The sequence below is a fragment of the Dermochelys coriacea genome, chromosome 7 (assembly GCF_009764565.3).
Source record: "Dermochelys coriacea isolate rDerCor1 chromosome 7, rDerCor1.pri.v4, whole genome shotgun sequence".
Classification (NCBI taxonomy): domain Eukaryota; kingdom Metazoa; phylum Chordata; order Testudines; family Dermochelyidae; genus Dermochelys; species Dermochelys coriacea.
Genome location: NC_050074.1, coordinates 2,327,776 through 2,343,721, shown reverse-complemented (window position 1 = coordinate 2,343,721; position 15,946 = coordinate 2,327,776). Strand labels below are relative to the sequence as shown.

Below are 15,946 nucleotides of genomic sequence, written 5' to 3'. Positions count from 1 at the left end.
TATCCCCCTAAACCAAGCTAGAGCATTGAGTCACTACCAGCTCACAAGTAAAAGGATCACCAAGACCATTCCTTTACCCCTAGACTGATTCCATCCAACACAGACCTAGAATGATCTTGCTTAGCCTGTGAAATGTGTGAGACTTCAGCCTGTGGTAGTACAGAGGGGCTGCAGGCTATAAGATGACTAACTTTCCTGAATGAAAGTAACAGGGTGGATCAATACAGAGATACGTGAAATTTTATCTTATGGTTTTGCTTTGCAGCTATTTCCACGTGAAACCTGCAATTTCCACATCTATACTGAAACACATGGGTCTCGGAACCTCTTTCCCCCAGGAAGATCTTCTTGCAATCCACTGTTGCTTACTGTGCTCCTTTCAAGCCTGTATTTGACTTATACCACTGATTACCAAAACTAACACAATAGGGAACTCTGAAGACTAGCACGTGAAGGAAGTTTGAGTGTTAGCAAAGGGATTTTCTATTAATACCAAGCCAGCAGACTGGGCAGATGTTTTACACCCAAGGACAGCATCTCATTCACTCTCCAGCTTGAACCTAGAGGAAATCTGACAAGCTCCCATTGGCTTTTTTAGTTGATGTCTTGTGAGGTTTTGCCTGTAAAGGATCAGGGTGAATGAATGGAGGAGTGGGAAATCAGTTCCATAAAGCCTCACACACAACAGTACAAACTCTGCTGGCTTCAGTAGAATTATGCCAACTGATCTTTGGGCCACAAGTCCCTTTCTAGGGCAGAGACTGACTGTGAGATCTCAGCCCCCCTGAAGTCTTGCCACTGACTTTAGTGGAGTCAGGATTTCTCCCCAATAGATAGTGATCATTCTGAACCTCAGATGAATTCCCAACAGAATTTTCTTCTGCCATGTCAATGACCTCCTCAACTGTCCACACGTTACTGCCATTGAACTGGCCCCTGGAGTAATTAACCTCTGACCCTGCATATCAATTCAGCGACAAAAGCACCTAAAAGTTGTCATTAATACATGCAATTTGTATTTCATGTAATTGCTTTTGTACTATCTTTGGCTGCTGTTTAGTGCCACTTGTCTTTTTTTATTCATCTCCTCGCTCCCAGCTGCCTTACATGTTGAATTGCCATATGCAATGATAGGCAATTTGGTTGCAGACTGACTCCTGAATAATTTACTGAGCAGCATTGCTCTCCAAAGCACTCCCCTTTCAAAACTGACATGGAGTGTCACATTGTTGTCACATTGTGTCACACCCTGCCATTTGCTTTCTTGGTTTCCTTCTCTGCAGGATTCGGACTGCTCCCGCTCAACCGCTTTCCCCCAACCCACTCTCTGCTGCAAAATTAAACCAAGAGATTAAAAAACATCTTCCCTCAGATGTGTTAACATTAAAAGGCTAAAGTGAAGCATGAGTATTGAAGGTGAGACTGACAACCTTGAGCATTCAACAGGGGAGCGAGTGCCAAGAGGTAACCCCTGCAAATGAGAACAGCTAGACAGGAAAACCAAACATGCCCGAATGGTCTAACTCTGCCACCCTTAGGCACATTACTCCCCAAGGGTGCTTAGCCCAAATTCAGGATCATTAATAAAGATGTGAAACGAGAGATAATGCTAATCCCTGTAGTACTTTGCTATCTTTTCCCCATAGGTAGTATTAATTTTATCATGGATCTTTATTTTATAGCATTAAAATCTGGTCCAAACTTTGCTCCAACTCCCATAAAAGTCAATGGAAAGAATCACATTGGGCCAGATCCTCAGCTAGTGTAAATAAGCATCGCTCATTGAAGTCAATAGGAAGGGAAGAGTGTTTACTCACTATTCCAGTTTACACCAGCTGAGGGTCTGGTCTGTTGACTTTAATAGGAGTTGGATCAGGCTCACAATGCTGTTAACGTTTAATGTCTGTAACCAGTGCATACTATTAAAACTAATAAAACATTTAAACAGAAAAAACCCCAAAAGGAGAGATGTACTTTAATCTCTTAAAATGCTTTAATCCCCCACATCTCTGCATGACTTTGTTATTAGTGAATTAATTGCATGAGCATTAAGGGATGATATTACCATTCCCAATTCATAAATTCCACCACCCTTATCTGCCACCACTGCTTTCCCAACGCTAGTTTAGTTTGTCAAGCACTGTTTGCAAGTTCTATACTGAGAGTCTAGTGGTGTAAAGCAAGAATGTCTCAGTGGTAGTTTATCTTACAGAGAACACAGGTCTTTTCCTTCATATTCACCATATACTGTTTTAAGAATTAAAAGTAATAAATGAATGTTTGAAATGTTAACGAGTACGAATTCTAATGGCACCGACTTAGCTGAAAGATCAGTACTGAAAGCATCTCACTGAGCATGGTATAGCAACTGGGACTCAGATGTCTAGACACTGTAAGATGTCTTTTCAATAGAGCCAGAATAACCTCTAGTATTCTCTCTAATTCTGTGCTGCTGTGGAAATGTTTTACTTGTCAGTGCCTTTTTTTCCATTTGATGTCTATGTCACTCTTAGTGCTAAATTATTTTCATATGGACCAGTATCTTACAAATTTGCTTCATAAGAGCTAAAATCAGGTCCTTTCCCCATGGTATTTTTGAACATATAGCTTGTATTTTAAGTTGTGACTACATGCAAAATCATAGTAAAATGTCTGTACATTAATATTTCATTTATAAGTAGTGTAATTATATCTTGTACATAAATTATATATTCAAACTAATATAGAGCAAATAAAGGTATTGGTCTGAAGGTAATGCCCACTTCTGACCTCCTTCGGCTTGAGGTCAACCCCAAGAAATTTAAACAATTTGAAAAAAAAGTGTTTTCTAGACTACGTACTTCACAGAAAACTAAATCAAAGTATTTTCAGTGAAGACTCACACTCCAGTCTTCACTCAGTGTACGGGGTGAGCAAGTCTTGTTTTTTCCCCAGAGTTGTGAGCAACTGAGAACCAAAATAATTCAGAACTGGTGAACCACAGAATCCACCTTGGTGTAAATGCTACAGTCACTTTAACATTTGCTGCGCTTCTATCTGCTGCCATTAATTCTGCTCAGATGCCGGCTGTCTAGATAGATTACTAACTGATGGCTGACACAGAGTGCTCTTGGCCAGTTTTGTGACAGTCCAACCTTTGTGATATCTGAAAAATTCATATGCAATTATCCTAAATATTCAAGAGCAGAGACATTCTTCTGAGCTGGCAGGGAGCAGTTAGCAGCTCTCTTAACATCAGCCCTTTCCTTTCATGCCCTACGACGCCCTGTGTCCAGTTTTGGGCCCCACACTACAAGAAGGATGTGGATAAATTGGAAAGAGTACAGCGAAGGGCAACAAAAATGATTAGGGGTCTAGAGCACATGACTTATGAGGAGAGGCTGAGGGAGCTGGGATTGTTTAGTCTGCAGAAGAGAAGAATGAGGGGGGATTTGATAGCTGCTTTCAACTACCTGAAAGGGGGTTTCAAAGAGGATGGCTCTAGACTGTTCTCAATGGTAGCAGATGACAGAACGAGGAGTAATGGTCTCAAGTTGCAATGGGGGAGGTTTAGATTGGATATTAGGAAAAACTTTTTCACTAAGAGGGTGGTGAAACACTGGAATGCGTTACCTAGGGAGGTGGTAGAATCTCCTTCCTTAGAGGTTTTTAAGGTCAGGCTTGACAAAGCCCTGGCTAGGATGATTTAACTGGGACTTGGTCCTGCTTTGAGCAGGGGGTTTGGACTAGATGACCTTCTGGGGTCCCTTCCAACCCTGATATTCTATGATTCTATTCTATGATTCTATGATGTAGCCATTTAAAATAAAACATTTTGATAAGGTGGGCAAAGATGATATGGTCCAGTTAAATGCAGACGAGGAAGCAGAGGTAACATTTATTCCTCCTCTCATATACCGGAGGCCCAGGTCAGGAAAGCACTTAAGCAGGTACTTTAGTCCATCCATCTTTCAGGAAAGCACAGAAGCATGTGTCTAACTTTAAGCATGCCCTTAAGTCCCATTATGTGCTTACGTGCTGCCCTGGGTAGAGATGTTTTCCTGAATCAGGACCTTGGCGACAGCCATTCACGATTACAGTGCACAAAGTCTTGATGGACTGAATCCACACTCCACTAGCATTGATGTCACTGCACTTAGCACCTTTGCAAGATCTGCCCAAAATGCACTAGGGGGTAAATACCGGGGAGTGGGGCATCTATTTAAGGATGTTGGCATAAGAACAAATAAGTATAAGCTGGCCATGACCAAATTCAGACTGGAAATTAGAAGAAAGTTTCTAACCATCACAGCAGCAAAGTTTGGGAACAGCCTCCTCGTAGAAGATGTGGGAGCAAAAACCTAACTAGTCTTAAACTGAAGATTGACAAGTTTATTAATGGCATTATATGATGAGGTTACCTGGGAGAGCAGTAGACTGGTCTCAACGACCCAAGAGGACCTTTCCAGTCCTATGTCCCTATTAATAGCACAAAATGAGAAAATTTGTCTAGCTTCCTGGACATTTTGGTTCTGGGTAGAGGGTGGATCCATAAAATCAGTAGTGATGACCCCCACGCTGTGGGAGGTAGAGGCAGATGTTTTTGATTGGCTGGGCTGACTCTCCAGATAACTCCTCCCACTGAAGAGCCCCTCCAGAGAGTTGCTTCCAAAGCTGAAGATTGTCAGAACTGAATAAAACTTTAATAGTTTATACATCTACCCAACAACTAGGAAGTAGGACTGTCCATTCTGACAGATGCATATAATCTAGGATAACCTCAAGGGTCATCAATTAATTGTACAAATGTGGTTATCCATTAGATTTCTCTAAAAAAGAGGAAAAACACAAAACAAAACAATGCAATTGTTTGAAAAAACATATTGAAAAAAACACTTCCCGGTAGAAGGAGATAAAGGAACAAGGTACAGTGTCTTTATGGACCCATCCCTCTACCCGGAATGAAAAGTCCCAGAGAAGTGAGAGAGATTTTCAGGAGTAATGGGATTTTTGTAGCAGTCCTCCCTTCCCTACACCCCATCACTCCAACTGATTGTTGGGTGAGCTAGAGTGAGCTACAGCTTGCAGAACCCTCCTGCCGAAGTCTGTTTCACTTGACAGAAGTCTCAGTTTTATAAAATGTTGCGAATGTATGCAGGGATGCCCAAAATTTGCACTCAGCGAAACCGTTCATTGGGTGCATTGGACTTGTCAGCCCATGAAATGGCCACTGCCCTTGTGGAATGGGCTTTAGTCTGAAATGGAGGAGTTTTCCCCTTGACTTTGCATGCTTGGGGAAATCCCCCCTCCCTAATATATCTTGCTATCGTGGATCTGGAAGTTTTCTGTCCCCTGACCCTATGGTGTATCAGAATGAATAAGAGTGGACATTTTACTGAAGGACTTTGTTCTCTTAATATAGATCTGAATTGCCCTGCAGATGTCAAAGGTGTACCAAATCCTTTCTTTGGGATAGGCTGATTTGAGCAAAAAGAGGGGGGCAAAATCTCCTGGGATTGGTGGAAGAGGGAAATTCTCTTAGGAATGAACGAAGGATCTGTTCATAGTACTACCCTGTCATTATGGCAAAAAAGCAAAACAAAAATCACAATATTGAAGGAAGACAGTGGGATCCCAACTCTGATACCTTTCATGCAGGTGTTATGGCCACTAAATGTGGCCTTAATCATCAGAACACTTCAGACAGGATTTCAAAAAATTGAGCCAAGAATGCACTAAATATTAAGAGATCCCATGGAGCTACCCCATGAGTGGGAGGAGATCTGATTAGGGTGGTAGCTTTGAGGAATTTTGTGATGTGTGGGTGATGCGGTCAGGTATGCCAACTCTCAGTTGCCAGAACTGAGGATATAACTTAACTCTTGAGTGCAGTTGTAGCACAGCCCCAGAGATGGGCCTGCTTGTAAAAATTCTAGGAACAATTTGACCAATGCTGATCCTGCTGTGTATCCTCTTGATGTGCACAAGGAATCAAATCTTCTCCATATTACTATATACAGTACTAAGAATTGGTATAAAACTTTCTGGACTTTCTGGATCTGAACCTCTGGGCTCTTTTCACAAATGACAGAAAGCAGGGACTCATTATGGGCAAGTACTTACTTTTCTGTTGAAAAAGAGTCATCTCCATTGAGCGCTAAGGGCTGCCAAGACTGCCTCATGGTCTCTATGCAGAGTTGATTCCACCCTTCTGTCACTGAAAACTTTGGGTAGGAAGTCTCCTAGATAAGGGCTGACAAGGCTGCATCCATTTTAGCTAAAGCAACAAGAATGACTTTGATGGGTGGATGCTTTCTCTTTGCTGGATTTTTCCTCATTCTTCCCTTGCAACCTTAAGCATGGCAGCTGAAATGGGAATGTAAAAGTCAGTTTTAGAGCCCACTGGAAAATATTTGTGGGTATTTCTGTCTCTGACTGCCTCTTTTTCCTCAGCCCCCTTTTTATTCTTTTTGGTGGAGTGCTCAGGGGCGACATCAAGGAACAGAAACAGTTGTTCAGAAATAGACTCAAAAGAACTGTGCAGAGAACAAGAGTTCCTGGGCATCCTCTAGGATTTCTCTGTTTATGTCCGTATTTATGACCCTTGGTCTGCTTACAGGGAGGACTAACAGGAGAGAGGATTCAGAATCATGGGAGTCCAGACAGGAAAGCCCATGCCTGTGCTTTCCCACTGAGATGGCTGCTGAGAAGTTAGGCCAGGAGCCTGTTCCTAAATGGCTGCTTGTGGCACATAGCTTCCGACTCCAAAATGGTCGCCACAACCCACTATAAAGGGAAGAGGGGAGAGTGGCAGGAAACTAATTTCTCTGTGCCTCTGGTGAGTCTGAGGAGCTCAGAGGAACAGAGGGGGTATCCTGACCACACCAGGCCCAATGGTAGGGGCAAGTCCCTGGTAACACATGTAGCCCCACGTCACAATATTTTGGCTGGTGGAGGGGAGGAGGGAAGGTAACTGGGGACTTGGGGGTTTACTGCACCAGATCCACTGGCTGAAGCTCCTGAGGCCTTTATAGTTCACCCAGCAATGGGGCCCCCATTGACCCCCAGTGCTCTGGATGCTCTGTTCATCTCCTGAGGACTCCATGGTACACTCGCTGATGGGACCAGTGGCCATGTGACACCAGGGCCCATGTTCAGCTCCCGGGGTGGGACACCTGTTGTGGAGCCTGGTCCACATCAATGGTACCGATCATGTCCCTGTGTCATTGCTTTGCCTTTCTGGATCTCGCGTTTGTCCACAGCTGTGTCCTACTGGGGCAGGCTGGTAGCCTTCTTTCTAACCACAGCAGCTCTAAGGTTGCGGGGCCAAAAAGTACACTATTCCCCTTCAACACACTCAGCCAGCACTAAAGGAGAATGTTACATAGTTTATTACTTCAACTACCTCTGACTATTTAGTTCCCTCCGAGCTGTGCACTGTTAATTTGTACAAAAGCTCTTCTTAACTGCCCACACTTTTTAAAAGTTATTTATTTTAGTTGTTTATTATTTAATAAAACACTAAGATTTTACTAGCTACTCAATGTTGAGATTGTAACTTGATTTTATTTTTTAGAGTAATAGATATTTTAGCTGACTTATTCACAGCTTTAAGCTTATTTATGGTTTTTACACTTATTTTTTAACTTTGTACAGTTTGCCTGCAAAGCTGTACTCATCAGATATAGTCCTTGAAGGACAGCTGTGTTTTTTAATTTGGATTTAGAACAGACATCGTGTTCTCCCTGACTTTCCATGAAAAGTAATTATTTAGTTTGGGGATGCTTTATTTAATATTTTGATTTTCTCTTTATGCTTTTTTGTATTTATTTCTCAAGGTAGCACATTTTGTTAGTAAATTTTTAGCTTCTAGAAATAATCCTTGTAAAACTGCTGGCTTGATTTGGGCTTTCTTTGCCTTAGGATAAAAAAACCTGGTTACTAGTTTTTCCTTGGCTGCCAATGGGTCCTATTTTCTGAAAATATTAGTGGCATACCTTTGCCATGCTCTGCCAAGCATTTTTTAAAAATCTAATACCACTGTCTGGAGTGCCCTTTTTAGCTGGTCCCAGTCTCCCTCTAATACTTCTCCAGGTGAGTCCATGTGGTCCACCCTTAGATTTACCCCTCTTCACCAGTGCGGTACTAACTTCCTCAGTTATAATCTCTAAAACCCTTCCAACGCCATTTCCCTTAAAGCTAGGTTGTGGCCCTTATATTAAAGGATGGATACATTACTTGCCCTAGATGAGCAGATCAAGTCATGTCACCGCTGTGTTGGAGTTCTCTCAACATCTCTTACACTTGTCTCCCCACCTGGCTCCAGTCTCGTCACTCAAGTTCCTTTATTTGGCATACAGCAAAGCTACACAGAGTTGATTATACTCAAGCGTAAGGGGTAGGGTAAAGGGAATACCACACATCCAAAGTTACACAGCAAACCTCTTCAGTTATATACACTTACATATTATATTGCATCACACCTTTTTGGATTGGGTTAGTCACTCTGTAGGAACCAATCCCTGTACAGCACACACTGTCCAAGAAAAACTTACACTTTACCTCATCTTACGTTCCAGGCTTACCTTATCCATTGTTCTCTTTGTAAATTGTCAATGGTTCCCTGGGTGTTCCCCCTTATCTTAGCTATTACAGGCATTCTGCTTCCAGCCTGCTAATCCATTAGCCTCCCTAATCCTGTCTCCCAATAAAAAAGGCCTCAACCACGTCCAATTACTTGTGTCAAGCCAGGCCTACACTAAGGAAAAAAGGACCTGGACAGTCTGCAGAGGACCCGACTTGTAACCTCCTATACCTTTGAAGGCAGAGAAAATTCTGGAGCAGCTCTTCAGTGGAAGGAATTATCTGGAGAGTCAGCCCCACCAAACAAAAATATATGACTCCGCCTGCTACAGTCATGGACTGAAGAACTTATCAACCCATTCCCCAAAGTAAGATATTAATATTACGTACATGCTGGGTCAGTAATTATTGCCAAAACTATTGTTTAAACTTTGAAAGCAGATAAGTGTCCAATAGCAAGATTTGAATTTGAACAAATAAACACAAACTGCACAGAACAGCCAGCCATTTTCCTTGGGAAGAAGCCAGCCCAGTATCAGAAAGTGCTTTCTCTGTTTCGTATAAATTCATCACCCTCTTAAAATCAAGGGAATACACTGAGCATCTCTCCTGGACTGGCAAATATATCACCAACCACACTAGGCCAACTTTCAGCTCTCAGTCACACCTCAGCAGGCCCACTGAAATCCGTTGGGCTGCACTGGTGTAAACTGAACAGAGTCTGGCCTGTTGAGAGTATCATGGCCCCAAAGGGATAAAGTGCACTGTCTTTCCTTTGTATTGTAACAGACAGCAGAAGTACTCCACTAACAAGCAGAGCAATTAGCAACACAATTTGAGATTTGCATAATCAATTATGTCTACATTCTTCAGAAATGATTTCCCCATAAAACCAACTTGATGTGCATGATTTCAGACCTAACCTCACCCACATTTCCTGCCAAAAAGAAAAAGAATCAGAAGTGTGTGTGCAGGAGCTTGTATATTGTGTTCCCTATTAACAATAAAACTCAGCATGGTTAGCCTTTTGCCATCTTGCAGATAAATGGAGAGACGCTAAGGAATGGAAAATACCCTTAGTAACCATGACATTCTGTACCAATTGCTTTTTTCTAGAAGACACTCATCTTGAATCATCTGAGAGAAAGCTTATGAGGTTTGTTATTGGGCGGTTTTCTAAAGTTATTAAAATTTCAAACTAGTAATAGGGGTGGTGCAGCTTTTTAAATGTAGTGTGAAAAGTATTGCCTTCAACTGTTTCAGCATTCTTGGATAGGAAGCCAGCTCGCCAACACTTTAAATTTGATACACAAATTGGATGTCTTGGATCCATTCACTCATTGCCATCTGGCAGGATGGCTCTGCGCCTGCTTACAAGGTAATATGGCAGTTTAAATATTAGTAGAAGGTACCCTGAAAATAATCTCAAAATGTGATCCTGTATCTGCAAAAGGTTTCATAGTGTTACATCTCTGAATCAAAGTAATATCTATTGTCCTGAAGGCATCATTTTTTTATCTTTTCAGGAGGATGACAGAGGAGACATGCTGCCACATGGACTTACCTCTGCACAATGATCTGCACAACCACCATCACCATCCAGGACCCTGATATTTCTTGTCACCTCTGAAAAAAACAAAAATGGGAAATTAACTTTGGCGGCCTACCTTCATAGCAGTACCGCAAGTACATCAAGAAGGAACCTCACATTACTTGTCTTTGTTCTTGGATACAAAACATGATACTAGTTTCTGACCATAAAGATCCTACCCCCATCACACATGACCAGCATGCTTGTGTATAGAAGTACCTGTCTGCAGAGCCTTTATCATTATCATCTATTACTTATAAAGTACTAAAAGTGTGCTGAGTACTGTACAAAATATGGAAGATGCCAGGCTTGTACCGAAGAGCATATAACCAAAGTAAGATGATGGTCACAGTCTGCCTTGACTTCCAGCCATGCCAAACTATTGAAGACCATCTAATATACTCAGGTGGAACAAAGTACAAGGAAATACACTGAAGGACATGATCCATGGTCTATGCCAGCACTCCCACTTTTGTACCTGCACCCTGTGTTTAGGCTGGTATAATAAAGAGTCCCACCACCTTCTTCAATGGTTTCACCTTTGTGTCTTTATTTAACATGTTCTTGTGCAGACCCAATTCCCCCAACAACAATCACACCACAGACCCCTCCCAGGGTCTTCTGGCCCTTGAGGTTCCTTCCAGTAGGTAAGGCAACAGAGAAAGAGCCCTCCTATCTCCTCCTAGTCCACCCCCTCACTAAGGTTTTCCCAGGGCTTTTATAGCCCTCCCAGTCTTTAGCCGAGCTGTCCCCACTCAGCCCAGCTTGTCGCTCTGAGCTAGCCCTCATTAGGGCTTACAGCTGGGCTCCCTGCTGCAGACCCATGTCTCTCTACCTGGCCTTTTGACCAGAGAGCCATCTGCAGCCAGCATTTTGGCAGGGCTTTAAAGGGGGTTTTACCCCTGCCCTGCCACAAGGAAGATGAACTAGATAGTGGAAAGGGTCAAGACCTGCTGGACTACTATGAATACTACAAAGAAAGAAAAATGTGAACCCTTCCCAAGGGTAACTCAATGAGCTGATTAACAAGTGACCTATTAACTGATGGACATCATGAGTGAGGCTGCAAGTTTGTCATGGAGATCATAGAAGTCATGGATTCCATGACGTTCCGTGGCCACCATGACTTCTGCAGTGGCCGGTGCACAGGCAGCCCCTGTACCAGGCGCACCAGACACTGTTGGGGAAGTCTCTTGGGCCACCACATCCCCACTCCCCAGCAGCAGAGTGTGGGTGTGGGAGTGGGCAGGGCTCTGGCAGCGCTTACCTGGGGCTTCCCGGATGGGCGACATCCCCCTCACTCAGCTGCTAGGTGGAGGCGTGAGCTCTGCGAGCTGCCTCCACCCAGAGCACTGGCTTCGCAGCTCCCATTGGCCGGGAACTGAAGCCAATGGGAGCTGCGGGGATGGTGCCTGCAGGTGGAGGCAGCACCCCCGCAGACCATGCCACCCTTACTTCTGCACTGCTGCCGTCAGAGCTGGACAGCTGAAGGGTGGTGGCTGCTGGCAGCAGTGCAGAAGTAAGGGTGGCAATGCCATACCATGTCATCCTTACTTCTGCACTGCTGCTGGCAGTGGCTCTGCCTTCAGAGCTGGGCTCCTGGCCAGCAGCCACTGTTTTCCGGCCACCCAGCTCTGACGGCAGCGCAGCCACCACCACCAGCAGTGCAGAAGTAAGGGTAGCAGTATCGCAAGCCCCACTACAATAGCCTTGTGACACTCCCCCCCCCACAACTTCCTTTGGGGTCAGGACCCTACAGTTATAACACTGTGACATTTGAGGTGTAAATAGCTGAAATCATGAAATTTACAATTTTTAAAATCCTATGACTGTGAGATTGACCAAAATGGATCATGAATTTGGTAGGGCCCTAATTATACCCATTAGTACTTGGAAAGTTTGTATCTGAAGTTACCAGTCAAATTTCACATTGGTAACTGCAAAATCAGAAAGAAAGAACAAAGTTTTTAGTCTTTGTAAGATTAACGGGAAAGTCAAAAATCTCTCATCTACTATCAAAGTACGCAATGGTTTTGGCACAGTATGTGAGGTAAGGGTATTACATGCAGGTAACAAGATATGTGACATTACTCAGAGTGTGGCTTTTCTAGCGTGGCTAGAGTTGGTACCAAGTAGACCATATTTTCAAACTACCTAAATGCAACACATTTTGAAATGGGCATTTGCTAAAAGCACCCCATGTACATGCATACAACCCTGTTTACAGTCAGGTGTCTAAACTGCACTATTTGAAACATGCCTGTGTAAAACTCTGAGTCCGTGCTCACTGGGTATAATGCACAAAACATTTTTAAAGGCAACTGTTGCTTGATCATGTAGGGATTCCTCCGTTTATAGAAGGGCTGAGAAGGGAACCGAGTGTCAAAATTATGGAAATAATGCCAGAGACATTTCCATAGTATAGGTCACCAGAGAGAGAGAGAGAGAGAGAGAGAGAGAGAATGGAGGGCAATCACTTCTCAAGGTACAAAATCAGCTCCATGTTAGTTTAGCTAATATGCATATTCTGATACCTCAGGGGATAGGTGGTAGGAAGTTTCGCCTCTAGGTGGCACAGGCAGCAATAGTAACTAAACATCACTGTGACAGCTGTTTGGCAGGCTCTGTGATGTAAAATTAAACTTTCCATCCTAATCCTGGTGTACAAGAGGCCTAACTCTTAAAACTGCCATCATACCTGGGCTCTTCTCTCCATCTAGGACAGACGACAGCAAAGATAAAGAGTCTAGATCTACCACACCAGTACCATACTTATTCATCTACTTTTGATGTTCCGAGGTGCTGGCGCTTTTGGTGCTGAAGACCCCAGATTCAATCTACAGTGATGACTAACCATCAAGACAGCCAGACTCCAGCCAGCAGCGGCAGAAAAAGCCAAAGCAGAGATCTCTGGACATTCAGAGAGCTTTCTACAGTTTTGACTGGACTTCTCTGCCAGGTGCTGATTGGCTGTGTCCTCTAAACCTCCTGCACCTCCTCTCTCACAGTCTCTTCACCTCACCTTGACTCCACCACCTGTCCCTTTTTCCCCTTTTCAATTTAGCTAATCCCTGCTAACTGTATCCACTCTCCACCAAAAACAGTGGAACTAGCATGTCATTTGCTGCCATCACATTGTTCACTCTGTTTGTGTTCCACCCCTTCCTCCATGGTAGGTCTGTCTTGTTGATTTAGCTTGTAAAGCTCTTCAAGGCAGGGGCCATCTCCTATTCTGTATTTGTACAATGGGACCCCATTCTTGGTTGGCCCTTAATCAATGCCATAATAAAACTTACTAAATAATACTAATGCTGTCTGTATGTATGTCAGTCTAGCTCTGTTCACAAATACCATTTTTTTCCCTCTAATCCGGATGGATGCTTCATTGTTCTGACTCAAACGATGAAAGAGAATAGTGAAAATGCCACAAAATTAATTCCTCCCTATGGCAGGTTATCATGGGAAGCTGAAAAGTTACAAAAATAGACCCATTCTTATTACTGCTGTAAGACTGATAGGTGAATCTTATTCAGAGAAGGAAACTGTAATGACAAGAATATAAATGTTAATGTGAGGATCAAATGCAATTTTAATATTTATCCGGTAGAGGTAAATAGCCCTGGTGCATATCTGAACAGCAAATACACACTAAATCAATTCAAGTGCTTGCAAACTAATCCATTTTCAAATATGTTTACTTGAAGGCAAAGAGTCTGCACTGCCAAGACCCAGCCCTTTGGTGACGGAAGCAGAAAACAGAGGCACTAAACTGTGCCATTTTAAAAGCACCAGACTGCTGTCTCCACTGGGCCATCACTCTGATCTAAAAGCACTTATATCGTCCTTACGTTTTCCCAGAGTCTCCAGTCATTGCTAAGACTTTGATGTGTTACCAGCTAAGATTCATTATTCTGAATACACACCAAATCCAAATACCTTTGAAATGTATGGAGGTTCAAAAACCATACCTGGATCTGGACTGAAATTTGACAATGGCTCCTGTCCTTATACCCGGCTGACCGCAAATGGTGGATCTGAACACAACAGTGCTTAGGACCCACTGACGTGAATGGAAAGATTCCTACGGACTTCAATGGACTCTGATTAAGGCCCATTGAAGAAGCGATACCTGTAATATCTGCATGATAACAGTTAGGAAATGCTGATTTTTTATAATGGCTCCCACTGTACATGTGTTGGTGGCTGATTTGCAGATCTTCAAATATTTCATGACGGTTAGAGCTTTTGAAAGCAATATCATCATTTCAGATTGTGCTCAGTTGCACATCTGACATGTGATCATATTAAACATGCAATGGGTTTTTGTCTCCCTCCCCCACTTCAATAAAGTACAACACATGTATAGTCCAGAATATAACCTGTGAAACATGTTTAATGCTTGGTGTTGATGTTTAGGAATTAGGTGATAACCTCAGGCATTTGCCAGAGCATTGGTCTCACCTCCAAAATGCCATGGATCATGATTTTAGAAAATTGAGGTAGGTGATAGGAAAGGTCTGTTTATTAGCCTGGGATAGAATTTTGGGTTTGACTTTTTGATACTCTTATATCTTATACTAATATGTGTAAACAAACAACAAAAACACTGTGATGTTGCTTCTGCCTAGTCAGATGGATTTGTTAATCCAATGGAAACAGATAAGAGCAGTTAAAGTGTTACTCAACAGCACATTTTAAGATTGCCTCCATCCCTATCTCAAGGCAAGGTCAAGCAACCAGTCGGGAGGGGCAAAGGGGATGGGAGGAAGGTATAAAACACTAAAAGACGAAAGGAATGCCTGTCCCTGACCGCAGCACAACCTCTCTCCTTACCCTCCCATGGGGTACAAAAAGTGGGACTGTAGGCATGTATATATGCAGGTATATTTGGAGGAGGAGGTGGGGAGGGAGAATGGGGAACAGGGACACAGGCAAGGCTTTGCAGCATCAGAGCTGGGAATGGGGACACGGGGTAAATGCTCTGCGGTGTCAGAGCTGGGAACGGAACCCTGGGGAACAGACTCTGCTGGTGCGTAGAGCTATGGATGTGCTTGTTTGGAACTAACCCACTAAACATCCCATTGCCTGCACTTCGACTTCTGCTTTCTGTCTGCGTGACAAGAGCCAGGGGAGAGGGTGAAAGGAAAACCCTCTAACAGTAGGTATCCCTTTAAAATATGGTGAGATTCATTAAAAAGCCAACACATGCCAGGCTTAAACCACCTCCTATTCTAAGAAAAGGTGAACATGGGCTTCCCAACCACCCCTTCTTGAGATAAGTGCTGAAAAATGCAGGCCCTCGACCATAAACCAAACTTCTGACAATTAGGAAGAAGTTTTCCCTATGGACAGGTTTCCCTGTAACTGCCAAACGCGGGGTTTCTTCCACCTTCGTCTGCAACAACTGGGGCTGGCCATGTAGGAGAGAGAGAATACTGGACCAGAGAGGCCACTTGTCTGAGTCTCTCTGGCAATTCCGATATTCCTATGGACTAATGCCTGCGCTCTTAGATTACAGTCAGAATGCTTTCAGTTGCTTTATTTCTAGATACAATCACCAGATTATTCTCAATATTGTTATATTTACTATTACCTATCATTTAAAGGTAGTACATTCCTTCTTAATACTTGTGAATTTCAAAAAAAAGACTATCGTTTCAACTTCTATTTAATATAGTTTCCTTTAAATTTGCTAGAATCTCTCAAAATGCAATAACAGTACATGTTATTGCCACTGGACATTACCTACAAAAGAATAAATGGGATGTTCAATGAAGACTGATTAATCAGTGC

General features: G+C 43.0%; 1 long non-coding RNA gene across 1 annotated transcript in view; it reads right to left on the bottom strand.

Moving 5' to 3' along the window:
• The window catches only part of LOC122461101, a 36,011-nt gene extending 25,182 nt beyond the window's left edge, over positions 1-10,829 (bottom strand). The window contains exons 1-2 of the long non-coding RNA XR_006282833.1: positions 10,693-10,829; positions 10,127-10,188 (exon numbers count right to left, since the gene is read on the bottom strand). This is a non-coding gene — a long non-coding RNA (uncharacterized LOC122461101). The remainder of the gene's footprint in view (positions 1-10,126; positions 10,189-10,692) is intronic.
• Positions 10,830-15,946: the final 5,117 nt, after the last annotated feature.